The following is an 11,601-nucleotide window of genomic DNA, read 5'->3' on the forward strand; positions in this document are numbered from 1 at the left end:
GTAATTATTCTGGGGCTAAGATAGCCATGCGGGAGGTGGGTGGAATGAAAAGCATGCCTGCTCACCTCATTATTACATAGGAGCAGGGAAGAAGATATCTACATTAAGGGAGGCATTTTAGGGTTGGCAAGAGATGTTGCTCTAGAGGGGGTCCCAGGTGTCCACAGGGATGTTCCCAGATAGGTCCTTGGGCAGCAGAGGAGAGGATGCCTGAACTGGCCTAGCCCCACTATCACATTGATGATTGTCTCAAATATAACCATAGAATCTTTGTCCAGTGAAGGATGGAGATAGAGACAGAGACCCTTATCAGAGCAACCGACTGAGCTCCCAAGATCCAGTTGAAGAGCAGAAGGATGTAGAAGATGAGCAAGGATGTCAGGACTGTGAGGGGTTGGTCCACCTGCTGAGACAGTGTGCCTGCTCTAATGGGAGCTCACCAAATCCAGCTAGACCAGGACTGAAGAAGCATGTGATCAAACCAGACTCTCTGAATATAGCTGACAATAGGGACTGACTGAGAAGCCATTGATAAAGGCACTGGGACTTGTTTCTACTACATGTATTGGCTTTTTGGGACCCTAGTCTATTTGGATTCAAAGCTTCCTAGGCCTGGATGTAGGGGGAGGGCCTTGGACTTCCCAAAGGGAGGGAGGGGGAGGGAAGAGGGTGAGTGGGGAACCAGAAGGGGCATGGGATGAGGGGAGTAAGTGTAAATTTTTGAATGGAAAAATAAAAAAAAAAATAAAAAAGACACCGTTTGAGGTTGGCTATTCTTTTTGTCACTCAACTGAAATTTAAAGAGTATTGATTTTCTAAGTCATCATCATTGATTCATTTAGGGGGAAGCTTATAACAGAGTGTATATTAAACAAAAAAACAGCTTTTTTATAAATTATTAGGATCTTAATTTGGTAATATTAAACTATAAGCTGTTTCATTAAAAATGTCAAAGAGCATATTGCTTGTTGATATTCTTTGCAGAAGGATTTTCATAAACATTTCAGTAAAAAAGTTACTCCTTAAAATGTATTTATTGTTCAGGAGAAATGAATCTGTGTAATCAGAAACTCCTTAGTTGTTTCAACATTACATAGAGCTACATCCAAGAAAATGCAAGATCACTATATTAAAGAGGCAAAGCTGGAAAATACATAGGAGAACTTATCACTTGAAGGTTAACCATATTGGATAGAGGATAGAAGAAAAATATTTTTAGGAAAATCATCATTCGGCATTGAGCTATGAAGCAGATAGAGACAGGTGGACAAAGAGAGACAGAGACAGACAGAGAAAGAGACAGAGAGAGGGAGATAGAGGGATAGAGATGAAGTTTGTTAGAATTTACATATTTGTGAATTTGAGATACACTAAAGAAATAGTTGATAGAAAGTTCATATATTGAGAAGATATTTACATAGCTAATTTATAACAATCCATGTATTCAGAATGTTAAGCATATTGTTTTAAATAACACATGTATTCAAAATGTGTAGCAAAATCACTAATATCAAGATAAAAATACAGCTAATATAAATGAGTAATGATTTGAACAGAGGGTTATAGAAAATGATGAAGTAAAGTAATCATTTTATTCCTTCTGAAAATATAAAGTAAAACTTACAGTGGAAACCATGACAAATGTATGGCAATGTATCTGTGCCCAGTGACTGAGTATTAGCAAAATGGTAGAGGAAATTATGTCAAATATGTGCCTGCCTCTTTTCATATTGATCCTGAGCATTAAGCCAAGAAATACAGCAGTTTATTTCTTTTAAAACACTAATCAGTCAATCATCCACTTGGTTTAAAAAGGTCAGCAAAGAGAGAAGCATATCATCAGTCTGTAATTGGGTTATAAAGTGGATTCTCCACTAATTCTTACTAAATGGTTACAGAAAATAAAAGCTCATGAAGAAAGAATGAGAACTATTCTTCATTCCACTGCTATTTTATTTTATTTTTTGGCTTTATGAGACAGGGTTTCTCTGTGTAGATTTGTAACCTGTCCTGCAACTCTCTGTGTAAAACAGAGTGGCCTTGTATTCACAAACATTCACTTGCCTCAGTCTGCTGAATGCTGGGACTAAAGGTGTGTGCCACCACCACTGAACTCCACTGTTATTTTTATATTTCTAAAATTTGGAGAAAATGTACATTCCATGAGTGTCACTAAACAGAAGATTGGGTCTTGGGTCAGGGTTGAAGGCTTTTGTGGAAAATGGAGTGTATATAGCTCAGGCTCAGGCCTGTGAACCTGAATATACAGAATGTGTCAATGCTTCCCATTTCCTTCTGTACTCCACAAAAATTTCCTTTCTGTGTTTAAAATATGAGCTTCTCATTGATATCTCCAGTAACATTCCTTTGAAATTGTTTATGATGACTTCCCACATATATAAAATATAATGATAATTCTTTCTTTGATGTCATCTCAATCTTATCAAATATCCCCCCCCCACCCAACAAGTCCCTTTCACACTATCATTTATTTTATAAGCTTACCTGTGACCCTATAAGTTTACTCAGGGCTATATGTGCTCTCGTAGATTTGGACATTAATGGACTCACAAGTAGAAAGAAAAAGGCTAGACAAAGTTCTTCCTATCCCAACCTATCATTGGCCCATAGTTCAGAAAAGAAATGTATAAGACAACTCCCCTTCCATAACCTCTGGCATACAGGAAATGGCTAGTTTATGTCCAGTGTAAGCAAACATGCTAACTGTGAATAAATATCCAAAACACATGAGAAGTTTAAAACACAAATTATGAGAAAAGTGAAAGTACAGTCAAAATGGACATGGGACATGGAGAGAGACAGAAACACACATACACACACACACACACACACACACACAGAGAGAGAGAGAGAGAGAGAGAGAGAGAGAGAGAGAGAGAGAGAGAGAGAGAGATTGAACGAGGAGACCAGAGACATCTTTTGTTGGTAATGTGAAATTGTATAGAATCTCTGTAAACAGTATGGAGAATACATAGTTTTCTGAAAGTAAATATGGACCATGTGACTCAGTTATACAGCTCCTTGGAATGTGCCTTAATGACTTGATATTCTACTTCACAGGTTTTTCTCATGCATGCTCACAATATCTTTTCAAAACCACTAGAAAATGGAAACAATCTAAATGTTCTACAGCTGTCTAATGGATAATACAATTGTGATACAGCTACACCATGTTATACCTATTCCATTGTAAAGAAAATTGAAATCATGACAATTGCGGGCAAATGGCAGGAAATATAAAATTCCTACTGAGTGAGTTAAACCAGATCTAAAAAGACAAATGTTGCATGATAGGTCTCTTCTGTTATTCTCAGTTCCAAATCTTCAGATAAATGTTAAGGTCTCATGTGCAACCTTGGACTCAAATGCATGTAATAACATTTACTGAAAAATTGAAAAAGATGAAGGGGTTGCATAATGGAGTGCTGCTGGGGTGCCTTCTGCTCGTTCAGCCAATAGCCTTTAAAATACCAGCCCACTTGGGTGTAGTCTTTTTGGTTTGAAAAATCAGCGGTAGCCTTGCGCTCCCTCTCTTCCATTGCATCACACTGCTTCCACCTACCAGACTCTTTTCCTGGTCGTGCAGAGGGCTGTTATCTAGGATGGTGATCTGTAAGTTTTTCCCTTTAAATAAACAACCCTTTTATTAATCATAATTCCAAACTGGTGTGGGATTGTTTTGTGACTTCATCCTTTACCTGGCACCCAATGTTTGGTGCCACCAGCATTGCTTGGCTCAAGCCCTCTCTCAGCTGCAGCCTGTGTGTGGAGGCAACAGTTTAATATAGAATCTCACACAGTGGCTTTTCTTGCCACAATTCTTTATATGCCTTGGATTGGCATCAAGTCCCCAAGCACCCTATCATTTGCCTTCCAACGTGGATCTAAACTCCATGCCTCCTGGGATCCATGGGTCCATGGGCCCAGACAGTCTCTGCCTACCTGGTTTGATCTTTTCTGAGCAGTTTTTTTAAGAGTTTGTTTTTTTTCTTTTTTTTATTAAAAATTTCTGCCTCCTCCCCGCCTCCATCTCCCTTTTCCCTCCCCCTCCCCTGCTCCCCTCACTCTCCCTCTCCAGCCACAAGAGCAGTCAGGGTTCCCTGCCCTGTGGGAAGTCCAAGGTCCTCCCACCTCCATCCAGGTCTAGGAAGGTGAGCACCCAAACAGCCTAGGCTCCCACAAAGCCAGTACATGCAGTAGGATCAAAACCCAGTGCCATTGTTATTGGCTTCTCAGCAACTCTCATTGTCCGCTATGTTTAGGTTTTAAATCCCCCTTGCAGCACAGCACTTAGGCAGCATGAGTAAGAGTGTAAGCATAAGCAGTTGCTGAATGCTGAAAACCCCTTGGGGCAAAATCTCCTTGTGACATTACTGCAAATGGCAGTAAATATAAAAGACCCTACTGAGTGACTTAAACCAGATCTAAAAAGACAAATGCTGCATGATAGGTCTCTTCTGTTATTTGCAGTTCCAAATCTTCAGATAAATGTTAAGGTCATGTGCAACCTTGGACTCATATGCATGTAACAATATTTACTGAATAAAGAGTCCAAAAATTGAAAAAGATGAAGGGGGTGCGTAATGGGGTGGTTAGAGTGGAAAATGATATCATTATTCTATAATCTCAAAATAAAAAAAATAGAGACTATTAGAATGTAATTTAAAGAAAGTATCATGAATGGCTGAGTAATTCTTTATAATGGTGTAGTTATTAATCATGGGTTGTCAACTAAAAATAACAAAATGCTAACTGTAGGTTATTCTATGTGTAAGAGAGGGAAACCCCAAAGGAAAAACAAGTACTGCAGAGTCCTGATAAGCTCGGTTGTTCCTAGAAATAGGTGACAAGATCCTATGGCTAAGCACAACACAGACTTTGCTTTTGATGTGTAAAGAAGACAACTTGAGGGGGGGAGGTCCTTGCTTTTGGATACATAAGCGTATTTTAAGCAGAGTCCATTTTTACATTTGGCAGTTTTTTTGAATGTCATTTTTTTTACAGACTGTTTCACTGGATTTGGTTTCTTTTGATAAATACCTGTATTTATTCCAAGTGGACATCTAGCAGCATTTTTTCTTAGTTATACAGTTAAACATTGGTGATATCTCTTGTACATCTGTGTCATAACCATTGAATCCAGTGTACTTGAGGGAAAAAGTAGTCAACATATAGAATACTTAAAGATAGCATAGGACATATCAATATCCGTATAGGAAATCCTTTAGTTTTATCATCTTATCTTCTAATAGTGTGGTTGCTTTGGCTCATATAGTCCAGGCAACAGTTTTAAATTCATTTAACTGCACTGTATTATGATTAGATTTAGAATGTATTTTAAAACACATGCCATGGTCTTAAATGAATCATATATAACATATACATATGCATTGTGCTCTTTACCCACCCATATAGTTCTGGAGGCAAAATTATTGTTTTAATGTGCTCACAGGGATAGTTATTTCTTTCTGACAGGAGTGCTCAATTAATCGTCCTAACAGAACCTGACTTTTAGTCTATTCTTATTAGTTTAGGAATATGCATTCACAAACCATTCAGCAGGGTCAAAGTAGAAATACTGAACAAATGTAGGTTGTTGTGCTGCAGAACCATTGATGGATTCCATGAAACTCCTAACCAACTATATAAAAAGCTTTGTCAGTTCAGTTCTTTCACAACCAATATCCTACTTTTTACTTCTGCAGAAGAGTAAAGGCAGGCACTGCCATGGTAAAGTTTCTGCTGCTGGCTTTGGCATTTGGTCTGGCTCATGCTGAGCTAAATTCATTTGGTCTCTGCATAGATTTGATGGTCTTTAATAGTTTAGTTCTATAGATGTGTTGTGTCCTTCAGTTTTTTCATGCAAGTCCATATTCATGAAATAACCTTTCTGACTTTCATTCATATACTTATTTTCAATCAGATATTTCTAAGATGAAACAAATGAAATAAGGAAACTATGAGTTGATTTTTCAGAGATTAATAGGCCAGCACATGAGTAGTTCAAAAGGCCTCAGTTACCAAATATTAAGTAAATCGAATAATCTTATTACCCTGTGTTATTCTAAATTCCTAGAAGGATAATTTTTAACTAATAAGCAAAATATTTGTGATTTATGTTTTTAATTAATTCATGTATTACCAAGGACTGGAATCAGAGATTTGATACCAATTCACACTCATATGGACTTTGTTGTTTGTACAGATTGAAGGAAAGTGGGTTGTCAATGTTCTTGCTGCCACAATGTGAACAAGATAGAGGAAGGAGGACTCTGAGAATCTATGGTTGTGAAATTGCTTGTACTGAGGCATGTAAAGAATTGGAAGTCACATTTTATATCAAGTAAGCAAATTGTCAACCATGTAAACTGAGCAGACTATTTCAGTTTCGCAGATTTTATGTTGTTAAACTTACTTATAAATTTTCTGTTTCTGGTCATGAACTTGAAGGCCTTATTCCCAGAAATGAGGTTATGTTATGACATGATGGGTTAGCTCTGGACACCAAACAGAAGTTAAAGTCTGTCTCCAGTTTCTTGAGTTCCTTAAAAATTCTCCAGGTTGGAGGCCTGTGCTTGAATTTTATGCTCTAATATTATATGCAGGAAATTCTAAGAATCTCATTTATATTAATTTGAAAGTATGTGTGAGCATAAGTTCAAAGACACACATGTTATGTTATTCAGTCAATGTACTCAGAAAAAAAAGTTTTCTACACCAAGCTTAGATAAATCGAATTTGTAAAGTACTGTCTCTGGTGCTCTAGATTCAAAGATTCTCTCTCTGACATTTGGATGACAATGTTAAATGAAAGAGTACATGACACCATGAGAACTTCAAATGCTTTAAATCATTCTTATATTTTAAACACAACATAACTTTAGACTACAAATAAAATAGCTTAAAACACAAGCATATATATATATATATATATATATATATATATATATATATATATATATATTATTATTATTATTGTTGGACTGGAACAAGAAAATTACCATAGTAAATATCATACTCAGTGAATAGTGAAATTTGGATAAGGAAGAAATCAGAGCATTCCTAGGACTTGTCAAAATTGCCACAAATCACAGAAGTCATGTGTATGATTACAAACTGGATGATATTTTCTAAACAAGAATTAGGAGAAGTGAGGTAAGCATGGGTACTTCTCTTCCAGTTCTGTACACTGTTCATAGATCATCAAGTTCATTATAATACTTTAAGTTCTTTAATATGAATTCAGAGGTTATAAAGAATAAATCATCATTTCCCTGTTTAATTTTTAGGGTGAATGGCCAATGTACAAAGACCAAAATCATTGGGAATAAGCAAGAAAATGGCAAGTATTGAGCCCAGTGTAAGTATGAGATTTGGGAGCTTTCTCTATGAACAAAAGCACTGTGGGTGTGGACATACAAGCTGACACTTCTGCCACCCATAGGTACATAAATTTACATTTTGGTTACTTTGAAATTTATCAACCCTTCCAACCAACTGAGATATGGTACAAAGTCAGAATATGTTGTCTTCTGAAGTTTACCTGGAGAAGAACACTATTAACTGAAGATGTGAGTAATGCTAACAAAATAGCTCCAAATAGTTTCCTGCATAAAAATTTACTTCTAGATAATATTCAATGCCTTTTCTTTCATACAGTATCTCAGTTTGTTATTGATGTGGCCTACCACTCACTAACAGGTCTCAGTGTTCTTAAATATATTTGCAAACTTCATGTCTCAGGCTATCAAGTACTTATATTATAGGCATTATCTATTAACCTGGATTCATAGAGGATTTAAATTAACAGTGCTATATTGATGTTTTCTTTTCTCTACAATAATAGCAACATTATTCACCTGAATTTTAACTGGTGTGCTTTTTGGTTTGATCTTACATGAATGGAGAACACATTGCTCTAGAAAGTCTATTGTTTTCCTAATTTTACATGGATATTAAAAAAGCAGTCCTGTAATAGAAAATAATCAGATCCTAAAATCCTTATATTTTCTGCTGAACAGCTTTTATCATTTAATCAGTGTCAGTAAGTGGAAATTTCAGACATACACATTCACATATACATATATACACACATACAGATGGGGGGGAAGAAAGAGTGAAAGAGAGAGAGAGAAAGCCATATGTACATAAAATTCTCACACACACTAAGGGACAGACACACACACACCATAAGAATGTCTTGTAAATTTGAATTGGTCATAATTATATGGTTTCCATCAATAATCTTACAAGAGGAAAACTTTTGTGCATATTTATAATTAGTATGGTCTCTTTTTGCATATATCTATCTATCTATCTATATCTATATCTATATCTATCTATCTATCATCTATCTATCTATCTATCTATCTATCTATCTATCTATCTATCTATCTATATATATATATATTCATTTGCCCAAAAGGTATTACCACAATATGAAATCAAAGTTTCATATTTTTGGGAAATTGATAAGTGATCTTTTGATCTGGTTGAAAGGGGAAGGGATACCCACCAGAGTGATCCCATAGGTCTTGACACAAGGAATTCAAAGAAAAGGGAAAGTGTCTATACCTAGGATTCACTACCAGGTTTAGGAGTGGAAATGACTAATTACTATATTATGATGGGATATATAAAATGAATGACTACAAGAATAACTTTGCCCATGTGTGTCATATGATAGTGAATCAGAGATGATTTAAAGAGTCAGGGTCAATATTAAGGTTTTGTCAACAGGTGATGTCAAAAAAAGTAGAAAAATGAGTGACACTGAGTTTGAAATGTTTCAGTTATTGCGGTTGAAGTTGACAATATGTTTATAGATGTATATTCAACACCAGAGAGCATAATCTTTGCCAATAAAAATGTGAATACAACTGGCAGGACAACAAACCTGATTTATGTTGTTGGTAAGAATGGTATGGGGTGTTTTTAATAGTAACAAAAGTATCACTCTGAAAATGAGGATTAAGTCAGATTTACCCTCCAAATATAGTATCGTGATATTTCTAAACTCTTGTCTACTAAATAATGATCTGATTGTTTTGTGGACCAACTTTTACATTATATTATAATTTGAGTATCATGGTCATTGAAGACTTGGGGTGATGAGGGAGGCTATTGGAAGTGTTTGCATTCATATATTCTCACAGGAAAGAAGGGAGCAAATATTTTTTACCAAAGTTGAAACCATTTTGAATGTCATTTGAACAAGTGTGTACTTAATTAAAACATAAACTCTAGATTATAGACTATCAAAAATATGAAGGTTCCATTGACAGGCATTCATGAATTTATAGTTTTGTTTTAGGGTAGGATTGAAATGAGTGAACTCTCTGGAGAAGTTGCTTTTATTTTTGATACATCATAAGACACTGAAAAGTGATGTCATACCACCATTTAGACTTCATTAAAGGTGTCCTTGGAATTTGGAGAAAATTATTATTGCCTGTATTGACCCACACAGGGTAGATGAAATTGGAACAGTTGGGATACTAAGGAATTAATGTCATTTCTGCAGAATTCTACTGGGCATATCTTTGACATTGTCAATCATACAATATAGGAAAAGGTCCACTTTTGACACCTGAGTAATATGATAAAACTGAGGAATTTGCTAAGGTCCAGAAAGAATTCAAGATATTCTGGCTACAGGTAATCTAAGTGAATATTATTTTGGCAATGGAATTTCTAAATATATAGATACATATTTATTCATATATGTATATATATTTATATTCATACATATATGTTGTATGAGGCTATCAGGCTGAGTACAAGGTGATTGGGCCGAGTCCTACTGCCAAGCTAGCATAATCCGAAATAATTACACAGAAACTGTATTCATTTAAACACTGCTAGCCCATTAGGTCTAGCCTCTTATTGGCTAACTCTCACATCTTGATTAACCCATTTCTAATAATCTATATGTCACCACAAAGTCGTGGCTTCCTGGGAAAGATTCAGCATGTCTGACTCTGACGACTCCATGACGGCTCTCTTTGCCTCCCTTCTTCCCAGGATCCTGTTCTGTCTACTCTGCCCACCTAATATTCAGACCTAACAAAAGGACAAGGCAGTCTCTTTATTTAACCAATGAAAGCAGCACAAATAGAGAAGAACATCCTACACCATTTCCCCTTTTCTGTTTAAACAAAAAAGAAAGGCTTTCACTTTAACATAGTAAAATTACATATAACAAAACAGTTATCAAGCAAGAATTACACTCACATTATTTATATCTATTTTATCTTTTATCATAACAAAAGAAAACTATAACCATCCATTCTTCAACTCCATCAAAGACTCCAGAAGGATATAATATTACATAAGTAAACAAGAAATAAGCAACTTCCAAAACTCTAGAAATGACAGAGACATCTTGCTGCCTGGACAGTCACCCAGAATTCTTCCATACCGTTAGGGCATCCATCTTCAGCCTTCAGACCCATAGTATCCAGCACACTTTTCCATGAAGCAGGGAATTTTAAAGACAGTTTAGTCACTTTCTTCTGTGTCCTGCAGAATGGCTCACAGACTCTTTCATGAAGCAGGAACCCCGCAAAACCATCTCACCTTTGGGCAAATTCAGCAGTCCTCTCTCTGTGGGTCCTTTATGTCCAGTTTATGCAACAGTCCAGACAAGAACAGTTTCTTGCCCAAATGGCTAACCAACTTCATAAGGAGCCTCCTTGATGCCCATCTTCCTCTTGAAGTAGACTGGTGCTGCCAGGAGCAGACGTGTCTCATTGTCATGAAAAGCCCTAAGGTACTAAAACATTAAATGCCATAGTCTGTAGTCTTTGAAAGATATGAGGAATGTCTATTTAACTGAAATATATCTCTATATATCTAGAAAATGTTACTAACATGACTATAAGCTTGATTATTATTGATGATTATCCATTAGCAACCTATATTTCCTAATTATACATTACATTTTTAAATGAACTACACAATCATCATACCTTAATCAAGATTAGAAATATGCATATAACAAAATTTACCTTAAATTTATATCAACAAAGTACAATTTATACCAATGAATATTATTCATCTCTGTATCATATCCCCCTTTAAATGTAAAAGAACATTTATAAATAATATTTGGGAATATGGGTGCAGTTATTCCTCTCCAAACTGCTTTGTGCTGAATGGGGACGCTGTTAATCATGTTTTGCATTGTATAACCTGTCTGCTAGGTTCATCTTAGCCAGCAATTGAGTGAAGTAATTTTCTGAAGGTGTTCACGGTGACCTTTCAGAAGGGTGTGATCTACCATACCATATTGGTTTAGAAACAATCCACAGTGTCTCATCTTCTGTGAAAACAAAAGAAGAACATCTTTTCCAAAGCATCATATTCTTAGATTGAAATTTGTAAGTCATGATACCTTTAGAACATATATGTTGGTTTAGCTTAGCAGACCACACAATGAAATGTCTCTCTGTATTTAGCTCCTTGACAGTCAAAGAATTCAAAGAAAACACAATAATATACAGAATCCAGGTTCTCTGTGAATTTTCCATTTTGCATGGCTTATTTTTCTTTATTTCTTTTAATCTATAACTACCTGTA

The sequence above is a fragment of the Microtus pennsylvanicus genome, chromosome X (assembly GCF_037038515.1).
Source record: "Microtus pennsylvanicus isolate mMicPen1 chromosome X, mMicPen1.hap1, whole genome shotgun sequence".
Taxonomy (NCBI): Eukaryota; Metazoa; Chordata; class Mammalia; order Rodentia; family Cricetidae; genus Microtus; species Microtus pennsylvanicus.